General features: G+C 46.9%; 1 protein-coding gene across 1 annotated transcript in view; it reads left to right on the top strand.

The window, feature by feature from the left end:
• Positions 1 to 24718, top strand: part of Pxb (putative Hedgehog signaling attenuator pxb) — a 473162-nt gene that overhangs the window by 133646 nt on the left and 314798 nt on the right. The gene's annotated exons all lie outside the window — the stretch shown is intronic.

Here is a 24718-nt window from a genome sequence, read left to right as displayed (position 1 = left end):
ACTGTTTATAATGTATAATTGACGGGAATCCGCATACCATCGCGGCCAAAGCTACCAAGGGGGGGAGAGAGGCTAGAGGCTACGCAGCCTTCTGCGAGCCTCGCCAAATCAGATTACCGGCTTTGCATTTCGGCTTCGGCCACGACCGCCGCGACTCCTGCCCGCGCTCATTCATTTCTATCCTACCCTCCTCCACCGCACCTGCTCTCCATTCAACGGTCAAATCTTCGCGCGACCATTTCCTCCCTGCGAACACCCCTTCCCCGGCTGGCCCCGGGGGCCGATTGCTATTTTTTACGGCGCGTCAGGTGCGGAAAACGCGAGCTCTTATTATGCGGTATCACCTGGACCGAAAATATACCGTGACGTTCTCTGTGTCGGTCTGCCGTTGGTCTACGTGTACCAGACTATATTATTGTGTTACTGGAATTGTTATAATTTATTTTAATACTGTAGGATAATACATACTGTGGAATTGATAATAAGTTGTTCGAGATTAGAAAATTATAGACTAGGATAATTAACAGAGAAATAGCAAAACTAAGAACACGACTATAAGACAACTCTTAGGCTTAGTCATCGACTTTCAGAACAACTCGTAACCCTTTCGGTACCAGTGCCAGATATATCCGGTATTCAGGCGACGACTGGTATAAATAACAGAATTTTATATTATTTTATATTAACAAGTATCTCTTAATGTCAAAGCTAGAAGCAATAATTTCTGTTTAAGAGAAAATTGTTTTATTAAGCACAGTTTTTATTTAACACTTGGGACAATCTTTATTAGTGATTGACTACCTGCGAATTTTCGGCGCGGCAAAAACATTTAAAGGCGCAACCATTAATAAAAAGCAGTTGAATAAACAGCTATAATAATGGAAATTTAATTTTTTATATTTCATACTATAAAATATAATTTTATATTATATTACATTTTATAATATAAAATATTCTAAGACCGTCCACGATGAAATCTTGAATGAAACAAATACAAAATTATACTAACAACGCAACTCACATTTTTACAACAATACACAGGTGCGCAAATACTTCGGCACTGCAGGCGACTCCGTTACATCGGAACAAAACATTCTTTTCGCTTCGGTAGGGCAGGAAGAAAATCGTCGAATTAATTCGGAGCACCTTGTTGCGCGGCAGCGAGAAGGCCGAAACCGTGGCGCACAGGCGAAAGTGGTTCCGCCAGGTCGCTTTTTCCACCTGTCGAGTGGCCGCGGTGGAACGCGAGTCTCGCCGTGGCCGCGCCGCGGCGCGCAATTATGCGCAGGGAAGAGGAACCGCGCGGAGTCGCGGCTCCGTCGACGCGACGCCCTGAAACGCGCTTACCGAAACAATGAATTATTCAGCGAGTTGTCGTTTAATTGTTTGCCCCCCACCGACCCCCCCTGACCCGATGCCCCGGAACGATTCGTCCGGCTCCTTCGGCCCTCCACGATCCAGCCGGCGTATTATTAATTTAGCCGCGGTGACGTTTTGTTTTCTCGAGCGGCAAACGCCGAGCGCGGGCGCGCGCGATCCAGATTACGCTTACCACGTGTGTAGGTGGACACACCTTTGCTCTGTTCTCCAATCAGCTTATCCGGCTAAAGCCTCTCGACACGCACCGAACAGATTCACGCCCGATGTCGGATCACCGGGCTCCTGTCGCTTCTTACACGATCGCTGCTCCGATCTCGTTCGATCGTCGCTGGCTGACGTTGCAGCGCGTGTAATACGAGTGTGACGTAATTTCACCTGGAAGCAGAAGGAACTTGGACGCTGATGACACTTTATTCTTTCTTCTAGAGAGACCTACGTATTGAATAACGATTTCAGATTACAGATTAAAAAGATTCAATTCGATTAGTTATTTATAAGCACAAATACGTTTATCGAAATAAAAATCGCCATACCAAAAAATAGTACCTCGTTTCCACGCCGTATTTCCAAAGCTTACAATAATATTTATTTTCAATATTTCCTTTCGAACTTTCCTACTCGTTTTACGCGATTTTTGGCCACGAAAAAACTCCACGCGCAATTCGAGTAAATTGAAGGCGGGTGTGTGCCGACCACCGACTAAAATTCTTCAATTCATCCGCGTTCGCGCGGCACACAGTATTTCAATAAAGAATCTCGTTACGTTCTCCAAGTTCACCGAGCATCATTACACCCGATCACGGAAACAATTTCGCGTCAATTAATCCGGCGAAATGGACTGCAACCTGTTTCCTGTAAATATTCTCAAGCGTTCCGCGGGAGTGTTTCAGGGTTCCTTCCATATTAGGTTCTCGCGTGTCATCGGTACGGCTTAACGATCTCCCCGCCTGGATATTTACACTCCGGAAGTTTTCCTTCTCGCCGCGTTCGTTTTCCACGGATCCGCGGCCGCGGGGCTCTCAAATCCGCGCGTGCACGGCGACCGGGTGCTCGGGAGGATCGCGAAGATACACGCGATTTCGCCATTGCTCACGCGAATTTCGCGAGAGGGAACCGCAATTACAGAGAGAGCCACAGACCCGGCCGGAAACGCGTCGCCTTCCGCTCGAGGCGCGCGCCCGCCGCGTCCCTGATAAAAGGTCGCGAACGGCTAATTTCCTAGTTAACGAGAAACGGGGCACGGGTCGTGTGCGCTACGCGAGCACGCGCAGCAACCGAGTCGCCTCGCCTCGCTTTTCTACCACCTACGAGCTCTGGCCACTTTAAAGCTACTTAGAGCGTTTGCGCGCGAGGAAACTTTTTCTTCGTAACCTCTGACACTGGCCGCTCCACTCCTCCCCTTGCTCCGGTACCGGAGCCCCTGCTCTTTGACCCACCGAATTCCCTCTTCTCGCGTTCCGCTGCAAAAATTCGTAAACACGCGCGACCCTTTCGTCGCGCCCTCCTTTTCGCTGCGGGATCTGCAGAGGGACAGCTGAAAAGGCGCGCGGGGTTCCACAAAGAATTACACACTTTGACTCGGATGTTGCTGTTTTTGGAACGTCCTTTTTAATGTGTCGCGCGGATAAGGGTTGTGTACGGCGTCAGGAATAAATTTGTGATTGTAAGGAGGCTGTTCGCAATTAGTATAATATAATATAATATAATACAATATAATAAAAATAGAATACAATACAATATGATATAATATAATATAATATAATATAATATAATACAATATAATACAATACAATAAAATACAATATAATATATAAGCGCAGATCGTTTAGTTTAATGCATTAATTTGAACCATAGAAGAACCATTTACGTGTTTGTCAGAAAATAGAATATTATGAAAATAAATTCAAATTACGAAAATTATGCAATTTGAAACCATATTAATATAAAGCAGTAACGAACAAAAATTATCAACAATATTTCGGAAGTGAAAATATGTAACAATGCCTTGACAAAAATTTCTACAAATTGACAGTGTCTCGACACGGACATACAATTCAAGATACTGACAAACCGACCACCATTAAAAATGAATTGCGTGAAGTGTGGGACGTTCGAAACTGTAATCAAACCGCGGGCGACTCGTAATCTGGTCTTCAACGGAGACACGATCGAACGACCATAAGAACGTCGGATACGAGAGACGAAAGTATCTTCAGCGAGGATTACGGGAGACGTTGAATATTTCGCGGGTCTCCCTTTAATTAGGGGCAATAAAACGAACAGTAAACCGGCGGGTACGACGACGGGAACATTGCCCGGCGGTGTAACAAATTTTCATGGCTGACGAGACGGCGCGCCCAAGGGTGTGTTAAACCGCGCGAAGCGTAAAGCGAGTCTCGCGCGAACCACGCGTATAAACCATGCAACGGGGGAGAGGGGGGCGACGCCGCGACTCGAGAGCATAGGAGATAAACGTGTGACGAGAACGTTGGCTGGCGGGTGCGGAGAGTGGAGAGAGGCGAGAGGCGCGGAAAGATTTCGGTAATCGCGTTTCATAGCCGGCAATATGAGGCGCATTACCGCGATAATGGAATTTTATACGCAATCAATTATCGTATCGGGGCCGAGCGCGTACCGGCCAGCAGAGAGAGAGAGAGAGAGAGAGAGAGAGAGAGAGAGCACCCTCTGTATTTTTGTTTAATTGAAAATCAATGGCCGGCTGGAGCGGCGCGCACGGTCGAACGGTCCTGAAAATGAGCAGGAATTTTTCGACATTAACTATGCGGCCGAACTAACACGCTCCCGGGCACGATTTATCGCGTAAAATCGCGGCGGCCGCGCAATCGGGAAAACGGCGAGCACCGGGCGGCAGGAGGGACGGAGGGACGGAGGGTGGGATGGAGGGGAGCGGCGAGGGGCGCGCGTGGGTGTAGCGAGGGTGTTGCGGACGCTAAACGCGTGCGGAACGCGCCGGGGGAAAAAGAGAAAACACGGCGGTGGCTGAATAGCCGGTCGTCGGCCAGTCCAAGCCATGCGTGATATAACGTGGCGACGAGGTCCGAGCGTCACACGACAAATGGCGAGCCATTTGCGAAATAACGCATCGATAAACCCGCCTGCAAAACGAACGTCAGAAGCGTTTTCCTACGGCCGCTCTTCCGCCCCTCGGCCGCGGCGGCTCGAATTCCCCGGGCCACCGTTGAATAGGGGGTGTGGTCGCGCCCAACTGTCCGACAAGAAAACCGGCCGCACTTTGTATTCACCCGTGAGAATCGCGGTTCCCGCCGATCGACTCTCCCCCCGTAACTCCCGTCGATCGAGATCCGCGAGATCCTTCCCCCTTGAAACTTTTTCAGGGGGGGGGGGGGGGGGGGAGGTTCTCCTCCGCTTTATTTTAATCGTCGGTCGATCGTAAATAGAGCCGGATTTGTGGAATATCTCGTAAGTTGACGGCGGAAATTTACGCGAATTTACGCTTTAGAGCTCCGTTCGGTAGAAGCCAGGAATCGGATTAAAGCTTACTAGCTCGATAAATATTTATGCCGTTGGAAATTTGTAGTTCGATGGGCTTTATTGAGCGGCGTTCATTAGAGATGCGGAAATATCCGCGGTCCGCTAATAGGAGAATTAATCTACGAGATATCTCCCCCCCGTCTGCTCTTGACTGCTCTCTCGCCGTGGATGCGCGAGCGCTGAGGGGGAGGACGTCGTTATTGTTATTAGCCGGTGGAACGGCAACGACGGAATCGCCTGCGAAAATTCGGTACGTCGCCCGTCCTTTGTTCCGTGGACGGTTCTCTTTAGCCGATGGAAACGTTGGCTGCCAACCAAATTGCTGTACGATGTGTCGTGATCGAGAACGGAGGCAGACTCCGGAGGATCGAAAGAGTGCACGCGTCCGGGAGGACTGCTCCCTCTGGCGTGGGTGACGGACGAAAAGGAAGGAAGGGTGCCCGGTTCCTCGGGGTAGACATGGGCGGTGCCAGCCAGTGTTTGGTCTCGGACCAGAATATATAGATTATAGGAGGGTGTATGAGAGTCTGGTCGCCGGAGAGTGACTGGCTGCGTCAAAGTGAGGGAGGCTGATGTATATGCATGCTACTCCTGGGCCTGGGTCATCGGGATCGCCCGAATTACCATAAACACGCTAGATAGTAGGCTAACTGCCGTTGTACCTCTTCATCCTTGCCCCATTCCAGAGCCCCTGTCCTCCTTCTCCTCCTCCTCCTCCTCCTTTGGTCCCGTCCGTCTGCCTCTTTCGATTCATCGAACTACACCGCGAATTTCTACCCTCTCATTGTTCGGTAACTGGACAAGTTTACCGCGGTGTCTTCCACCGCGATCGCCGTCCGGATCATCTGCATCTTCGAAACCGATCCTTAATCAGAGGGTAGAATAGTCTCTTAGACTATTACTATACCGTGCGCTGTTATAGGGTAGGTTCCAAAAATCACTTGCAATCGGGAAAAAGAGAGATTTTTGAGGTTATTTGAAGCAATTTTTTCCTTTAGAAAAATTTTCTCCGAAGCTTCGTTAATGAGTTATTAACGAAAAACAGGGACTAATAAGAGGCGAGTGGACGAACCCCAGTTCAACTCATTGGCTCGGTTGCACCGCACTAGCTGGTCCTCGCCTCTCATTGATCACCGTTTTTTGCTAATAACTCTTAAACAAAGGCACGGATTGCATTTGTGCTAAGGAAAAAGTTGCTTCAAATGATCTCAGGAACCTCTCATTTCTCAATTGCAAGTGAATTTTGGGAGACCATGTGTGCTTTCGCAGATATCATTATTTTGATCGACGCGCTACTATAGTGGTCACCAAAGTCGCCATTAAAGGATTTTATCTATGAAAACATTAATTTATTTCATTTGCTCTCATAAAAGACGTTCTAATCTATTTACAGCCGATAATTATGATAAACAATTGATATACGAATCAACTGTTGATCAGAATCTCACCACGTAATTTCTTGCGCAAATAATCGCAGCACGCGTCCAGATCAACGGATTCAACCAAGCACATAATTCATTTCTCAGATGACAACAATAGGTGTTCGCATAATTGGAGTAACGCTCGGTAGTACATTGTTCATAGAATAGGAGTTGGCGGATAGTTAACCGGCGCATCGGGCATCGCCCAAAATTTCGTTCCGATAAACGTAGTTCGGTGTAAGTTCGGTTCCGCTACGCAGCATTTAATTAATGAAGTCGAAGCCACTAATTCCTGGCATCGGTAATTCCGGATTGTTTGACCCAAAATCTTGCTCTGCGATTGCCCGAACGTCTTGCGTCTATGATAAATTTAAACCTACCGGGAAACCTCTCGTCAATCGGCTACCTGTTTAAGCGCCTTAATAATTTCTTACGGGAGAGGAGCTTCTGAATAATCAAGAACCAGTTGAAAACGTCTTTGAATAATTCATCGTTCTCGGAGCTCGAGAATCCGCTAAAAGTTCAAATATACCGCGTCGAAGTTGATAGTCCAAAAAGCATGCTAACAGACACGTTATGTTACACGTTGTGGAAGTTATTAGAGGATAGAGGTCTAGCGGGTAAGGATTACATTTGGCCACGAGGGACGTCCGAGTGCATAGTCACACGTCGAAATTTTATTAGCCCCGAACGGTCGTAGGAGCGCCGCGCAGGTATTAAATATTTGCCGAGAGCCCATCGTTCGGAATCACTTTGCGGGCAGCCTCTAATTACGGGTTCCAGGTCCTAGCGCGGGTTAGGTCTAGGCGGGTAACCGGAGCCCCGGGTTGTCCCGGTCTATCTTTCTCGAGTTTCACGATACCCTAACTTTCGCCGCGCCGCCGCCGTCCATCGATCTTTGCCGCGCGAGATCACAGAGGACAGCCTCTCCTTGATGTTACCCCCGACGAGGGCAAAGGGCAAGGCCGCCCCCCTCCGGCTTGCGAGCTTTATTCGTTCCACGGCCGTGTTTGATCGATCCCATCTCCGCCCGGCTCCGGAACACCTCTCTAGAATCAGGTTGTTCTTTGAACCCTGCGGTGACCCGTGGCCAACGTACGCAAGACTCTCGATCCTCCGGAATTTTCCGAGTTCGATCGGACGTGGGTGGAGGAGCGGGGGGACTGGGAGCTAGAATTTGATATTCTCCGGGGCGGTCGGCTTTCACAAAGGTCCCCGCGAGAGGATCCATCGCCGCGCCGCACTCGGCAAACAGGGAATCCCTACGTGAGGCTAATTCGAAAAACCAACCCGGGACTCGAACAGCCTAACCGGATCGAGCAACTCGTGCAACCACGGCAAACCGAGTCTGCGGCGAGCCGGAAACCCGGGCCGCAAATTTTGTTACACGCCCGCTGCGAAGACGCTCGTTCCACCCGGCACGCACAAATCGCTCTCGGCTGCCGCCGCCGCCGCCGCTCGACGCCGCTTACCTCGCCGGTGGAATTTCTCCGATCGAACAATTTCGCCGCGAAACAAATAACACTGCCCCGCCGACCGCGGACCGTTCTCCCTCGAATTCAGCCACCCCCTCGGGGCCAGTTTTTCAATTAAATCGGAGAACAGCTACTTTCGAAGTTCGCAGCTGGCCGGCTAGCGCGGCTTTTCCGCGCGAGAATCCACGGGAAATCCACACGAAATTTTCGGCAGCCGTGGCGCGACGGAGGCGGGCGTGGGTGTTTCGACGCGTTCTCGAGGCGTGCGCGCGATTAGAAAGTTTCCGAAGCGCGGATGAAGGTTAATTAACGCCGATCTAATTGGCCGAGCTGCGCCGGCAGATGGACCGGGCCTGGACACGGTCGCTCGCCGCGCGAAATTTCTGTTGCGCACGATTCGCGCATAGTTTCCCACGGAATTGTTCCCGATTATCGCGATCTGGTATTCCGGTTCGCTTGCTTCGCGAAAATGTATTTCAAAATTGTTTTTTTTTTACTCACCGTAGATTGTGACATTTTTATTTCAAATCTGGGAAATTTGCTGCTTGTTGCAATGTGAAATGGTGCTGCGTACGATATGAATTAAAGAAAATATTATTATTTATAATATGTTATTGTTTTTAATGTGCTGGAAACTATTGTAATAAAATGTAAATTACGCTGTTTCTGGTCAAAGACGAAGAAACTACTGAGCTTATTTTTAAATAAGGCGATCAAAATGTTAAGTGGCGAAAAGCGACAGGAAAGTAATCTTTAACCTCTTTCACTACGATTTTTCTCTTAGCTACGTTGATTAATATTTCTGTGTTTTTAATCATCTCGCTGAGGGAACGATTTTTATTTCTCTTGATTTACTTTCGTTCCGAAATTGTGAAAACGGAATAATTAAATTTTATTCAGAAGAAATAAATAACATCCATATTCAATGAGATATTTATGAACTTATCATCTCGAGTGTGAAAAAGAGAGAGAATTTTTTAAATCAAGTAGAGTTTTTGAAATTGTGATTAAATACACTGTCTAACCTGAATCGTTCAAAAATCGTATTCAAAATGCAATATATAATATATGTTATATTATATATAAAATACATATATAAAAACACAAAATATTTTATTTATTAATTCCTATAAAGACTTACAACACTATAATGACTTTTATTTTAATCTAACTTCCTCTAACAAAATCGCAATCTTTGCAAAATTTACTAGAAGTTGCTAGCAAGTATTTACATCATATCTTCGTAGCGTTAAGGGTAAAAGTTCTGCCGCATGCTCAAGAAGATGTTGCAGCGCAACGGATTAAGATCTAGATCGCTGATCTGGAATCAAAATTCTTCGCGTTGCACCGCATCGCGACGGGCGAATATTAAATTCCTGAATAATTGTTGAATTTTCGGATAACGCAAGGCCGTTCGAAGTTGGTACAGTCAAGTTCCGGTTCGTTACGCGAATTTATCCCGGTGATCCATACCGTCAAAGGGTTTCAAGGAGGGACGGTCTCGGCCGGTCGATCACGGGGTCCCGTTAGTCGATCGATCATCGAAATTGACCGTGCAAGAATGTAGCTACGGTGTCGCCGATGCCGTCGCGCACGTGAATGCAATATTGATCGGCGGGGGGTGGGGGGGAGGCCTCTCCCCGGCAGGGTACGTTCGCAACCGGCCTTGACGGGAAAGTTCATCGTCGGAACGACGGAACAGCACAAAGTGCATCCGAGGAAAATTGCATTCCTTCGAGTTCCCTTCCTGACCCACTCGAGAATCCGGCGAACGCCAGGCATCGTTGAAACGCTTTCCGCACGCTTCGTTGCTCGCGCTTTTCCGCCAAGAGTCGAACCCAAAGATTCGAGAAGTGCGCGTCGGGGAAGAAGGCAGGCCTCGGGCGCAACTCCCCTCGGGCACCCTTCGGCCCGAGAAATTTCTTTCGACGTTCTACGGCGTGCTCGCGGGAGGAAACACCGTTGCCACGGACGATTTCTCCCTCGCTATTCCTTTAATTGGCTACACGTTATGCAAAGGACGCTAAATCGCGTCTGCGCCCCTACCGGGGCAGTAACAGCGGCCCGCGCTCCGCGAATCCATTTGCGAGGAGATACGATCGAAACGAACGGTGAATGGGTAATTGAACCTCTCCCTGCAAGTTCGACTTACTCTTGCGTAAGAAACCCCGACGACGACGATGCTGTAGATACTGGCCCCCCCGTTTCCTAGAATAAATTGGGAGCACGCTGATTTTATCTGTCTTTGATCCTGACCCCGTTCGACGGTTCTGCTTTACGCTTCGCTCATTGCAGTGGAAGAATTATTACTATGAAATAGTGTTATTCAAGGGCCACTGAAACGTAAGAAAGAACAAGATAATTAATGCGAATTTAAAATATTAATTTCGATAATTTTTAAGACATGTTCTGACAGAGATATTTTTATGTAACTTAGCTGAAATGAAAGCTGGAAATATCTACTTCAAGGCAGAGTAGTTTAAATTGCAATACAGTAACGAGATTATTTTGAAAAATTGAAAGGAATCAATCTCTGCTGTCAGGGGGTTTACAAGATTTAAAAGTGAAAGTTCAGATGAATTTTAAAATACTTTTCTCTAGAGATATTTCTTTAAAATTTAGCTTAAATAACAGCTGAAAATGTCTACTTTATGATAGAACATATTAGATTAGAATAGACTGCCGATATCATTTTTAAAAATTAAAGAAAATCAACCTCTGCTATCAAGGGTTTTACAAGATTTAGGAGTAAAAGTTCAGATGAATTTTAAAATACATTTCCATAAGGATATTTTTATGCAATTTAGCTTAAATAAAACCTGAAAATATCTACTTTAAAGCAACATAGATTAGGCTAAACTTGTATAATAAACCTGTCCGCGTCGACGTCTGCACAATACTATATTTTCTTCCAAGGCGAAGCGAACGAATTTATTACATAAACTAATATTACCGTAAGGTCTTTTTTTAAACTTTTCGTGAGTGTAGTCACTGTAGTGGTTACTTACAACTCGGCGAGTTTATCACGGAGCAAGGGACCGTGTAAAGTGTGCTATTGGTTTTATAAGTACGCTCGTGAATGTTGCAAGTGTTTGTCAGGTAAGGGGATGTTGTAAGCAGGAGAGACGGCCTGACTGCGGTTGCTCCGCCACAAAATTTCTGTGACGTTGAAAGTCTACTTCCATGAAATGGAAAATCTTCCGTGTTCAAACAGAACGTACATGAAGTATACCACTTATTCCGGGCGTGTACCAAAGTACCACCGCACAAGTGGAAATAAATGACGTTACCTTCCTTTTGATTAAAATTCACTGTGGTCGAGTTGTCACTGAATTAAGATCCAAATGTGGTGCTTTAACATTGAACTTACAGAGTTTGTTAAAATGACTGAACTTAGATTTTGTATTATAAAATTTTTGAGGTTATAAACACTTTTCTATTGGAAATGATTGAATTTTCTTCGTTCATGTATTCAGTGGTATATCTAAATTAATTTAGTCTTATAATTCTTGCAAAGCAATACATAATCATTAATTTTAATACTTGGTAAATTTAATATTAATATTTAAATAATCGTATATTATTTCCTCTAAGCTTACTCTAAAACTGTCGATTTTCTCTTTTGGGTCTGAAAAACAAATTCCTTTATTTCAAAAAATTTGAAAAACTTTATTTCAAAAGTTTTTTTCCAAAAAGTTCCTTTATACATTAAAACACGAGAAATCACTTGAACAACACCATTTAACTTAACAACAATCTAGACTAAACATCGGCTTTAAAAATACATCAAAAACGTTTTTCTTTCATTTAATTCTGGCACAGTGAAATATCGATTATCCGAACGAATCGATGGAATATAAACGTGTTCGAATAATAAACTATATAGTTGTGGTAATATTGTTGGTTCGTACGATACCGGTATTTGCAACAACGCTGTCCACGTTTATCCAGCTAGATTTTGGATCCTTCGCGATTCAGTTTCATTCACCCAGTCTCTCTCTCTCTCTCGCGCTTTTTCCCGCTTCATCCTGGCGCTCGCAACGAGCGAGCACACAAGGTCGCAAAGCGGCCATCAGTCTCGTCCTCGAATGACACACGCGGCTTTGGCATCGCGCCGAGCACGGTCCACGGATCCCGTAGCTAACGATATTAAAGAAACATAACGGCATTACCATGCTGCAGGTGTTTATGCAAATTGGTAACTCGACGCAGAGAATCCATGGCGAAAAGAAAACAAAGGGCGGGGACACGATTTATTCGATCGGAGGGAGTGGGCGCACCGAGAGCCGGCGATATTCGCGCTCGAATTTTTAAGAAGCCCGCGGCAAATAATTCCGCGTTAATTTGCATTCGCCTCAAAGCCGAGGATCGCTTAAACAGAGGCGTCCGGTAACGTTAATAATTTCTTCGGGGGGGCGAGGTTCAATGGCCGTGTCCGCGCGATACTTCCCCCCCGGAGTCCGCGATTGAGCAGAGATTAAGACAAAGCACCTGGAATTACTTTTCACGAGATTCGGGGTACCGTCGTCGACACCTTCCGGCGGCGAGGACCCTTCAAGCCAACCCTCAACACCTTGAATATTAATGCGGGGGCCGCACAATAAACCGCGACAAATTCCCGTCTCGTCGGCGGACTATACTTCGCGAGGATTAACGTGAAAAGACGCGTCCGCGGGACCCGAGGTCGTTATCCACGGAATTATTTTCGAATAAAAATAAGGGTATAAAAGCGCGGAGCGGAGGGGGAGGTGGGGGAAGCCGCGGTGGCTGCGGATCCGGGAAAACGCGCGAAACGAGACAACGAGGGAGGAAACAAAGCGTCTCAGACCGGGAGGCCGGGACGGAGAAAAAGCTTCGGCCGCGAGGAGAGCCGAGTGTCCTCGAGACAGGTGGGAGGCCAAGGACGAGGGTGGCGCGTCCGGGAGGGAGGGAGGGAGGAGGGATGGACGGAGAGAAACGTGCGACGGAGATCTGATATCCGCAGGGTCGGGAACTTTTGAAAGTTATTTAAATTAAATAGACTACTGGGAGGAAGACGGGCTCGCGGCCGCGTGGGAGGGGTGGAAAACGGCGGATGAAAAAAAGGGATAGCGGCACGGAAATATGGAAGACGAGATAAGGGTTGATCGCAGGGAAAGTAAAGGTTGGCGCGGAAGAGAATGAAAGAGAAAATGAGAGAGAGAGAGAGAGAGAGAGAGAGCGGGTACAACCCCGACGGTATTGATAGCGACAACATCCCCGGATAAAATATAACGCGCGTCTCAGCGCAGGGAATTAAAAGGTGTTTCTGCTCCCTTTTAACGGCCTCGCCTTCGTCCTCCTGCACAAGAGAAGCCAGACCCCTTCGAGGTCGACGCCGGAAGAGGGTGCTGCTCCATCCCTTCGAATACCGCTATCTGGTATCTCGATCCTCGCTTCGATCCTTCGAAGGGGAAGAACCGCCGATTATAACCGCCCTTTATGCGTCTCCTATCTTTTCGGCGCGCCGGCCGCCATTAGGCGGAGCGTCGCGCACACGAGGAATTACATTCTCCTCGACCGTGTTTCGAGGTTCCGATCGGGTCTACGTCCTCGACGGGGAAATCCGACCGGCTTTCATCCACATATTACACTTCAACGGTATTAGGACCGGATTGATTTTTACCGCTCCTTTTGAATCTTGTTAGATCAGGCACTTCACTGCTTGCTACCCTGACTGAAAAGCCACCCTCCGGCACTCTTAGCCGCCTTTGCCAAGGCTTACATTCTGATTCCATGGACTTCTCGTAGACCTGGTTACGTAGGCTGGTTTATTACGGACTCGAAGCCCTTTACAAGTTTCACGTGGACCCTTCAGCAATTTTCAAAAGGATCGCTTTGGCCAATCAGGATATCCAACCCTTAAACTTGGAATCAGATTACCCAAAATCAAACGAAACATGATACATTTCCGAATAATTTTGTAAATTCGATTCGCCGGATGAGGAGTATATTATATTTTTACAGAATATTTCATATTATCCTATTTTTTGTTAACCCTTCACTGACAGGTGTTTTTTTTTTATATTTCTACACTTTCAAAAAATTTTTAAATATTGCGAAATAATTAAAGATATTTCTACTTTAACATACAATTTTTAATTAATTTTTTTAGGCGGTATTATTATAGCGGAGGATCTCTTCTTGTTCATCGTATCATCGAACCGCCCCAGTTACCGACCGCCGACATTGTTTCGCGTCCCCGGACCGAACCGTGGCTCTTCCGCTGATCTTTTTGCCGGGATTTAGGCACGGTGTTTGGGCAACAAAACGGTCCCGGAGCGTGTAAACCGTCGAGAAACGACGTCGATGCTCGGCAATCGATCGCGCGCGCGCGCGCGGGGCTCCATTATTCGGGAACGCGTTGCACGGACTTCGTTTTGTGCCGGGCGAAACGCTCGAGGCCGTCGGCGGAGTTTGTAAACCGGCGTGTGCTTAGCGAGCCGGCTAACCTGACGGATCGATCATCCATTCCGGTCCCACTCGATTCCGTTCGTCGGGGTAAATAGACGGGGTATTAAGTTCCCGATATAAGTAGCAGCGATTCCCCGGATGCCTTAATGCAACGCGGGATCCTCGGGATCCGGCGCTCTCCAAAGAGAGAGACAGAGAGAACGAGAGAGAAAGATAGAGAAAGAGAGAGGGAGAGAGAGAGAGAGAGTTGATCCCCGCGCACCCTCGCGCCGAAAACCTGAAGAGATCCAGTTACAGCGAAGTTTTGGCGGCAATAATGGAGCCCGCCGCACGCCGCGCCCGCTCCGAAACTTCGAGTATTGTTTTATCGCCTTTAATACCCGCCACCCGTTCGGTAATGCAAAGTACCCGCCGACCTCGTTCGGCTTCCCACACCACCGCGCCGGCCGCTGTTTCTCCGTGCAGACGGCTCTCTCGCCCGCACCCTTTTCGCCTCTTTTCATGACGGGGCTTAACGATAAGTGATTTCGTATGCACGAAAGCGACCCGGAGGTTCCCTTAATTTCCACGCTCGTAAAACCTGGACCCTTGGACCCCCCGCGCGGCGGCGCGCTTCCGCGAACGGCGACCGGACCAGTTTCGGGGACGGAGTTTCGCTAACATCGCCCCCACCGCCGTCTCTGCTCGGACTACCCCTCCAAGACGCACGATTTCCGCGATCGTTTCGGAGGACCGATTCCTTCGCCATTTTTTTTTTTGACCTCTCCGGACTACGAAATGCGTGATCTACTCTCGCATCTGCTATGCATTCAATCTTCGGAGGGGGTAGGTGATGCATGTTTGCCTCTGTATTTACCTGTTTATATTGAAAATGTTCCTAGGTATGCGTCGACTCAGGCTACGTCATCGTTTCTGTAAGAGATGTATGACGTGGAAATTAAGTGTACGGTCCATGTGAAAAATCGAGACATTTTCGACAGGTGAATAAAGTAGGAATTTCTGCATCAATAAGAGCAATTAATTATTGTAAATGAAACGTGTAAAAAATATTGTACGCATTAGAGAAGTTAAAGACCATTGAATGGACTGTTCTAATTTTTATATTGTTTAAGTGGTATTAGAATTGATGTACTAATGTTATTAATGGTAATCGTTTTTCTTGCTGATAACATAAAAATGAAAGAAAATACTTCGACTTGTCTGATTTAATTTTTTATCGATTTCGAAGTCTTTTATTTTATTTTGGAAGTATTATTATATTCAGCTTTCTTTACAGATTAATAACGCTATTATGTTTAATTTTCTGTAAAGATTAATAACATTTCCTTTTCCATTAGAATTCGAAGACGAATGAGTCAGCCCCGTTGATACCATTCTGAATCAATTAGTACACGAATCGCAGTATTGATTATCACTTTAATTACAATAAGTAGCACTGTAGTCGGCATAATCTTCGAGGATTCGACAACATACTAAGACGCGTGGATGTGTATTTGACTATTGATTATCGCGTTATTAATAGAAACGACGTAACTGCAACACGACGTCAATCGGGAGAATGGAAATCGAGAAATGACTATATTCACTTTTAACGATAGCTAATAACAGATATAGATAAATATAGCTATCATACATTAATTCATAAAAGGAAAAATAAGACATTCTGATTTCGAACGAGTATTATTCTAATATTTAATTCGAGTAATAGATGTGTCGAATAAATAACTTAATTAATAACTCATTAATAAGCTATTAATAATAACTAAATGTATCTTTACAATCTGAATAATCACAAATAAAAAACTAATAATAATAATAATGAAATACTGTGCCTTCCCCAAACATGTACCGCCAAAACGGACCACTCGATTACCGAAAGCGAAATTACTACCACGGGCTAACAGACTGCCATAACGCTCAATCTACGTCGTTTCATTTTCGGAAACTTCATTTGCGCATTCATCGATTCCGTCGTCGCGGCGCGGGCACCCCGCCGCGCGCAGTAAAAATGTAACAAGAGCAACGCGGCCCCGACAATAGTTATCGCGGATGAATCGTTCCGGGACACCTTGCGCACATGTGCCCCCGGGAGGACAGGCCGGGATTCACCCTGGAAGTACGGTCAACCATAAAGTCAGTTAGGTAAGCCGCGGCCTTAACAATGGGAAGCCACGCGCCATATGCGGCCCCACATGCTGCGCGCGTGTCGCGTCGTCCTTCGCTGCACTTCCAGGACGCGCGGCGTGCACCCTACCGAGGTTAGGGTTACGCTCCTCGAGGGTGTCTGCCCTTCCTTTTTTTTTTTTCCGCCGGCCGCCAAGGGCGCGCCAAGACCGTGCCAGTGGGTCGCACTGTTTAGCCACGTGATTCATGAGTTATCGTCGATGATCGACGATTACGTGCCTCGAAATCGAACGCCCGGCTTTGTGCACCCCTGCTGCACTCCCGATAATAAAACACGAAAATATTAGACGCAGTTTTTTGCAGGGAGAATATTCGAACAATATTGCTCCGTCGGATTGCTGGATTTTTTTGTTGAGGAAATTCTGTCATCTGTGATTTTAATCTGTTGATCTTGGTTTAACGCAATAGAATTTACGCGGATGCATTGAATCCATGAAAATTTTCTGAGAAAATACATTAGCAATAGAATCCGGTATTAAATAAAAATTAAGAGGACTTTAAATAAATTTTAGGTAACAACTTAAAGCAATGTAAATTTTTTAGTTTTATGTCATATTTCACACTGTCAGTCACTGGCGACTGGCGCGGCCTGAACGGAGAGTTCAGTGTCAGTCATCGATGACTGACGCGGCACTCAACGTGTTAATACTAAACCTACCGAGCTCGAACAGCGGCTACGTGTTTTACTATAGAAAAATGATAAGACTGGATTTATTTAAACTTTCTGCCATTTGTATAATAATTTATGCTTCAATCGTGATGTCCATTTAATAATTTCGTATATAAAATTCTTTATAATCTAAAGAAGTTATAATTATTATAATTCCAACTTTTATAAATATTATTAATACCAACTTGGTAGGTTTAATGTTAAATACTCGAGTAATTATAATATTTTTACTAATCAACCATGCTTGTAGAACTTAACCTAGTATCCAGCAATTATTACTTATGCAAATGTTCGATTTAAATATCGAAGCATTGAGATTTAATAGAGCGACGAGTTTGCAACTGGATGAGCTCTGCTCGTAATTGATCGGTCAATTGGATCTCGAATTATCCGTCACGCAGATTTAGAGAACGAGGTTTCGAGAAAAACGCGTTTAAAGTTTCAAGCTGGTGTTCCGAACTCGGCAGCATCCCGCTAAATGGTCCGCGGCTTCGTTATTTTTGCAAATTCCACCGTGAAATCGGTAGAGGGCCCTTTTTCAATGTCCTTTAATTTCTACAAAATAAAGAATCGAGGACGTTCGAATATTAGAGGAATTACGCGGCCGTAGTGCTACATTACGCTTGCACCTGTGGGTTTATAATTGTACAAATGTATATATTTATTACTGCAGTAGAACCTCGATTAACCGAACTAGATTTTCCCCGATCTTTATTATTTAAATTTTTGATTTGTTAATTACAAGGAAATTACAACAATTACAAGGAAACTAAAAATATTTTTCCTTTCTTAAATAATTTTAGTAGATCCTGGACAATACACCAACACTTTCAAATTCTTTTAATCTCCCAACTATTATAAATAGCAATTGCAACAATTGCACAAACTCCGTAATTGAATAACAATCAGCCCGCATTAGACGTCATTGAATCTATAACGACTGAGATCCGCGGCGAACAGGGCCGCAGAGTTTCCAAATCATTCGCGATTCCGGCGCGCATTACAAATATGTGTAGGAAACCGCTATCAGTATCGACTTGTGCAATGAATCGTGTTGCTGTTGCGGAACTATTTCAAAGCGCCAGGTTCGTTATCCAGTTCGCTATCTAATGTACGAGTTAGAGGCGGAATGGTTGTATGTCCGCACAAACGTTTGGACACAATCTCATTAAACCATAAATCAATAATCTGGAACAAGTTGACGCACGCTCCGTCAATCTTCTCACTCACTTCATTCGCCGTGCATGCGTAGGTTACATAATTATAGTCTGCGTATCTTCACGCGATCATGGCGGGCGCAGATTTTCTAAAATTAAAATTTTTCAGAGTAAAATTTTCTGAAATAGAATTCTCTAAAATAGAATTTTCTAAAATAAAATTTTCTAAAAAAAAATTTTTTAAAATAGAATTTTCTAAAATAGAATTTTCCGAATTAGAATTTTCTAAAATAATATTAAAAGAATTTCGGAGCAAGCGCGTATTGTTTAAAATTTTCTGATTCGCGCGTTCGTTGCAGCAGATGAAAATAATTTTTATTTTCCATAAAGAACCGCGGTCGGCTTTTTACAGAGGACCGAGCGGATAGACCGTCCAATTCCGATTCGATTGACCTCATCCAGTCGAATCGGTTCGAGGACCCTAAAGGGCGCGTATCTCGAGGGGGTCAGAGGCAGCGAAAGCAAACAGCAAGAGCAACGCCTCGCGGGCGCGTCGGCGTCCTTTATCGACGCGACGCGACAACGCATTTAGGGACGCATATTCATAAAGCGTATATCTTGCGGGCGACGCCGCAGCCCGGGTATAGGGTTCCTGGATTTATGAACGGAAGGTCTATCGTTGGAGATCGGTCGGTTAGATCGGCTGTGTATCGGTCAAGGAACCGGTAGTCGCCGCCGGTGTCTCCCTAGCACGCGTCTCTAAAACAGCATCCGGTAGGAAAAGAGGCTGCCGGGGTCGTGGGTCGTGGGGGTCGGATCGGGTAACACGGCCGCATGAATCTCCGCTCTCGGCTTCGCTCGGAGTCGCGTCGCGTCGGCGTCGGGGGGAGAAGGCCGAAATCGCATTTGAACGAAGCTAAACCCGACGATGTATTCATGGCGGGCGGTATAGACAGGCGGAGGTGTGGGTGTACGGCGAAGTGTCGCGCGGTGTCGGCTACCGTGTGCCGAGCGAGAAGGGGCTGAAGAGAAAGGCGGAGAGAAAGGGACAGGGGAGAGAGAGAGAGAGAGAGAGAGAGAGGGTTCGTGAGCTCGGAGGGGTGGGCGTCGGTGTTGTGTGTCGCAGCCGCCACAGTATACAACGGTATCTCTCGCGCATGATAAATCTCCCGTCGCGGTTCGAGCCTCTATCGTATCGCCGTAGCTATTTTAATATTTTAAAGTTCTACCCTAAATGCGCAGTATATCAAAACTTCTATCATAAATTACTCTCCTCGTCTCCCTCCGGCCGGCCTCACCCCCGGTCCCGTGCCCCCTCCCCTCCGGCGAGCAAACCCCTCGCGGCCCCGTCGCCTCTGTTCCCCGGCCGCGCTTTGCTCTTTCTCTGTCGGCCGCGCGCGTCCCCCTGCTCGTTTCGCGGACCGAACAGGTCCGCGGCTCGGGAAATTAACGGCCAATGGCGTCGACGACGCCCGGCGGCGGCGGCGGCGGCGGCTGCCGGGCCCGAGAGCCAAAGCCCGCGCCGCATCCCCGGTTTCCGGGGAACAAAATATCATCGCGCGGAAGCTGCGCCCCGACCGCGCTCCAGCCACCATTGTTCGATCCCACCGGCGGGTTCTCAATTAATAGAGAAGAGGATCCGAGCCCCCCCTACGCAACCGATTTCCACTCACCCTCGCCCCTTTCAACCCCGCCGCGCCAAACCCGAAATTCCATTCACCGGCCGGTTTTCGATGGGGCCGTTGTTTCGATCGGCGATCATCAATAGTCCTTTCCCTCGTTTTCAATGGATCTTATTTGCATTACCGTCTACAACAACGACCACTTGTTCTCGCCACGCCGGCGATCGTAACGCTCGATTAATTGTCCCCGTTCCGTCCCCACTCGCCCCCGTCCATCGGTTCGCCAAGCGCAACACGCCGGACCGTGTGCTGCATTGCGCAACCATGATGACCCATCGGCCGCGGTCGCGTGGATAGAGCGCTGCGAACCGAGCTGACCGGCGCGTCGTTAGGCGACGCAATCTTTAATTGCATCTGTCCTCCGCCAAGACACGGGAAGCACTCGTCGTCGTCGTCGTCTCCGTGCCCCAATTTCGCGATCACGCTTCTCTCGGATCGGCGTTAATTGTTTCAATGATTCAGAGAAACGTGCGCGTGCCCCGGGAAAGTGTCGTCCGCGCGACGCTGGGAAACTGATGATTCATTCTTTCTGGAATTTCCTACGGTCGCCGCTTGGACACGGTTTTATTCTTCCGCTTCTCGAGGACGCGCTGGAATCCAGAATGACTGAGTTTCGTTGGCTACACAATGCTTTATTTGTACGATTTTCTCGAACGACGGTTCTCGACATTCATGTTCCACCGATCTATAGAGATAATAATCCTTTTTAATAAAAACTTAATAAAAATCAATTGTTTTTATTTTGCTTCAAGAATAGAGATCGATCAAGTAGACACAAGTGTATTACAAATGTTCCACCTTCTACCATCTTCTTTACAACATTATCAGTAAAGATGAATAAACGATTCTCAAATTGCTTAAATAAAATCCTTGAATTTGATTCAGTTTAGGGGCCGTTAGCTTGTCATGCAGAGTGTTAAACGCACCACTTTCCTCCTCGCGCGCCGAAAAAGCGCGGCATTCCATCGGAACGAAATACAGTCGCCGCAACGTTCACGAAATATTCTGGAGAACGCGGCCACCCGATTTCCAGCCGAGCGTTGAACGCGCCTAAGTAACGACCGTCACGTTCTCCCGGCAGATAATTTCGCCAGCTGCGAGCCGGTCGACGGTGCCTACGTAACTCGGAAGGTATCCCTTCCGTTGCTCTAGCAAAGAAAACCTCGCCGCCGTTAATTTCCGCGGCTAGCACGTTGCTATCCACTTCGCTGTTAATTGCGTGTCGTGCATCTCGTCGCCGTAGGTGCTCTAACAAGTGTCGCAGACGAAGGTGTCCACGAGAGGGGTGGCATGCGGGCGACCGTGAGCGTCGCGGAATAAATTGCAGTTTTATGTACGCGATAGTTTTAATTTCTCACACATCACTGCCAGTCGGGGTGGCGGAGGACAATGCCGGGATTCGGCGCGCGCCAACCTTTTTAAAAGTTCTCCGTCTGCGACGCAGGGGGGTGGGGGATGAACGGGCGAGCGCGAGAAAAAAAGGTGCATGGCTGCGGACGTGGACGGTGGTGGGGGGGGGGGGGGGGGGGGGGGGAGGGGGGGGGAGAGATGGCGGCTGTCTGTAATTCAGGAAGAAGGACCGGCATAGCAATCAGCGATGCTCTCGAAAAGGAGGGAAACTGGGACGCGGGACATTTAAATTATGCATTCCCGTTGAAGAGTACGAACTCGATGGGGTGGCCTTCGCCGTCGCCACCCCCCACCCGCGCTCGCGCGCACCGCCCGCAGGAAGTTCGAGAACCGTGCACGCGGGGTGCTAGGAATCGTGCTTGCATAACGGACGACCCCCCCGCGAATCGATATACGTGCCGCATTCCCTCGTCGAAACTCAACAGGCTCCGCAGACTCGCGGAATCTCGGCGCAGGAACGCGGCCGAGTGCATCTTGCTGGCCGATTATCGGGGCCGCCTGCTGCTGCCCCGGCGGACCGGCGTTCACCTCGTTACCGAATCCTCGAGAATGACGCAGGCTGCCTAAACCGACCGCCCGGCAACCGAATTACCTCCAAAATTCCGCTCGGTCCTTCCGCCATTACGCGCGACTGTTCCCGCTAATTGAGAACAACGTCCGATCCTGAGCCAGACCCGCGAACGCGTTCGCAGATTTTTCGGCCGTGCGACCACGTTCTCGTGATTTTTTAACCTTGGCCAGCATCCAATAGATCTTGGCTCGTTGCATTACTAAAGCAGAGTATAAAAAACGAGTGTAACAGTGTAAGATATCGAATATTACTTTCTTCTTTTAATTAGAAATAAATTCATTAATGCTTTCGCTATTCCATAGTCAAAGAGAAGCAATTATTTTTCCTGGATAAAAATTAATTAATCAATGCATTACATGTTGCAAATTTTAGGAGAAAGAAGGTTAGGATAGCAGTAAGTATAATTCAATGTTTCTTTCATTAAATTATACTTTCGTTTTACTTTAGAAAATGTTTGAGCTTTCTGGGTTTAGCAGTCAAAGTGTTAAAGAATTTAGGACAGTGTTCGATTCATAAAGATTAATGCAACGAAGGACTAGACGTCTAGAAATCTAGAAATCTAGAATTAAAGAATTAATTTCGAATTTGTCTTATTATTATATACGATTATTCATATTACAGACGATATAACAAATTTTAATGTAATAACAAATGACTAGAGTCAAAAGTCGAGTAAAAATAGCTCGGAACCTTTTAAAATTCACGAACATCGAAAGAACGATCGCAACCGTCGAAAAACAATACAAATCGACAAAGGACGCCTCGCCGCATCGCGCGAGCCTATGCGGGTCCCAAAAGCGGCGAACTGCAGCGTCCCAGCCATCATAGTGCGCCGGTTAAAAAGCGGCGCGTTAGCAACGATTCGAAAGTTTTCCGACCACGCCGAGCGACAGGATGCGGAGAGAGTCTCTGGATGGAAATTCGACTTTCTCGTTGCCTGGTTGTTGGCTGCCGGCCTGGCCGACCCGACCGGTCGTGTTTCGAAGGTTGATGCACTTTACTTCCGGATAATCAGGCGAGCATTGTTTGCCGAGTTACGAAACGCTGTGCCACGCGAAATAGAGTTAGAGCCGGCGCGTTGTGTGCCACCGCCGGCATACACAGAGAGACAGAGAGAGAGAGAGAGAGAGAGAGAGAGCGAGAGAGAGAGCGAGAGAGAGATACCCTTTGGGACAGGAGCAGGGACTATACGTCGGCTACCATCACCGACCAGACAGCCGAGGACAACCGGGGGACCTTTGAATTGCGAGAGGATGTTACGAAAGCGTCTCTTCCTCTCTTCCGCAGCGTTTCTGTTCATCGTTCTACTCCGCGATGCTCCTCTCCGCGAACAAGCGCGGGACTCGCGTTACTTTTAGCAACGGCGGAACGATTTCCTTCGACCGATTTAACTCGCGTTAACCGAAACGACGGTAATTCGTTTAGAGGCCTCGTTGTCGGAACGCCGCGCGTTATTCCCTGGTTTACGCGCCTTAATCGCCGGGAATTACCCCCCCGGAACCAGCCGCCCGCGCCCAACTCCGGCGAAGTTCGGTGATACAATTTACCGGGCAGATAAGTGGATCGCTGGATGCCCCGGATAGCTTCGATCGTTTCACTTTCGCCTAACAAATCGCCGGCGAAACGGGCTGCGGAAGGGCGGAGGCTGCTGCTCCAGCTACCGAACAGAGACAATCGATGCGCCACGGTCGAATGTAGAACGCTGATACGCGGGATTAATCATTTGCGGATGGAATCACGGTTGTTCGACTTGTTCGAGGCAAGAAAATATACCCGGAGAATTTTATCGCGTATGAGTTGCTTTTGGTACAACTGGTTAGATGGTTTAAAGGACTATATTTGTCGTTGCAATAATTAAGGTTATGTTCGATCTAGGAAACGAAACTTGGAGAATGTAGATACAGAGGAATCAGTAGGGAAAATTAAATTCTGACGGAAAGAAATCTTTCCACAAAGTAGGTGATAATAATGAGAATATAAATAGGAATCAATATATTAATAGGATAACAAGGATTTTTTAAGTTAGCGATTTCAACATGCAATTAACTTTTGTTACTTTGTCTTAAGCGAACACAAAAATTTAGGAATATAGTTTAATCGTTCTAGAATATAATTTTCATTGTTAAAACTCAATTTCTCATTTTAAAGTATCTTGAATTAATTATTAATATCATCCTACTCATGACAATTTTTCCCTTCTGAAAAATACACACGTGACATTTTAACCAATGCGGAGGGTTAATATTTATATATTAAATATAATGTATTAATATACTATTAATATATACCATAATTAAATATATCAATATACTATTATATATATATATTATAATTAATATGTCAATATATACATTAACATGTCAATATATTGAAAAATGGAAATAAAAATTAGTATATCAAAAAAATTGCGTTCCGATAACGCAATGCAAAGACGGTTCGAAAAAATGTCGATTGTTTGCGGCGCTCAAACGGCGGGTTTCCGGATCGTTTTGGATTCCGTGGGAGCGACGATGTCGGGCCACGAGCGTTAAGGGTCGACATTGTTGTCGAAAGCAGCGAGTTAGAGCAGTCGCCATGTAAATGATCAATTTCCTGTAGGTGTCGGATGCATGTTTCGACCGTGCACGCCGGCGCGGCATCGGCTCCGGCGCGGCCGTGGACCAGCGTTGCAGATTGCAGGTTGCAGCGCGCGCTCGATGCACCGTTGGGTCCCGCGAGGTTTCGCGGGGAACTTGTGCCCGGAAATTCAACGGGATCGAGACGCTTTATTGTAATCGTCGCTTGACACAAATTAACGTAACTCGGGCGCAAGTTCGATGTAAT

The sequence above is a fragment of the Augochlora pura genome, chromosome 4 (genome assembly GCF_028453695.1).
Source record: "Augochlora pura isolate Apur16 chromosome 4, APUR_v2.2.1, whole genome shotgun sequence".
NCBI lineage: Eukaryota > Metazoa > Arthropoda > Insecta > Hymenoptera > Halictidae > Augochlora > Augochlora pura.
The sequence above is the reverse complement of the archived record's forward strand: the minus strand, read 5'-3'. Positions and strand labels throughout refer to the sequence as shown.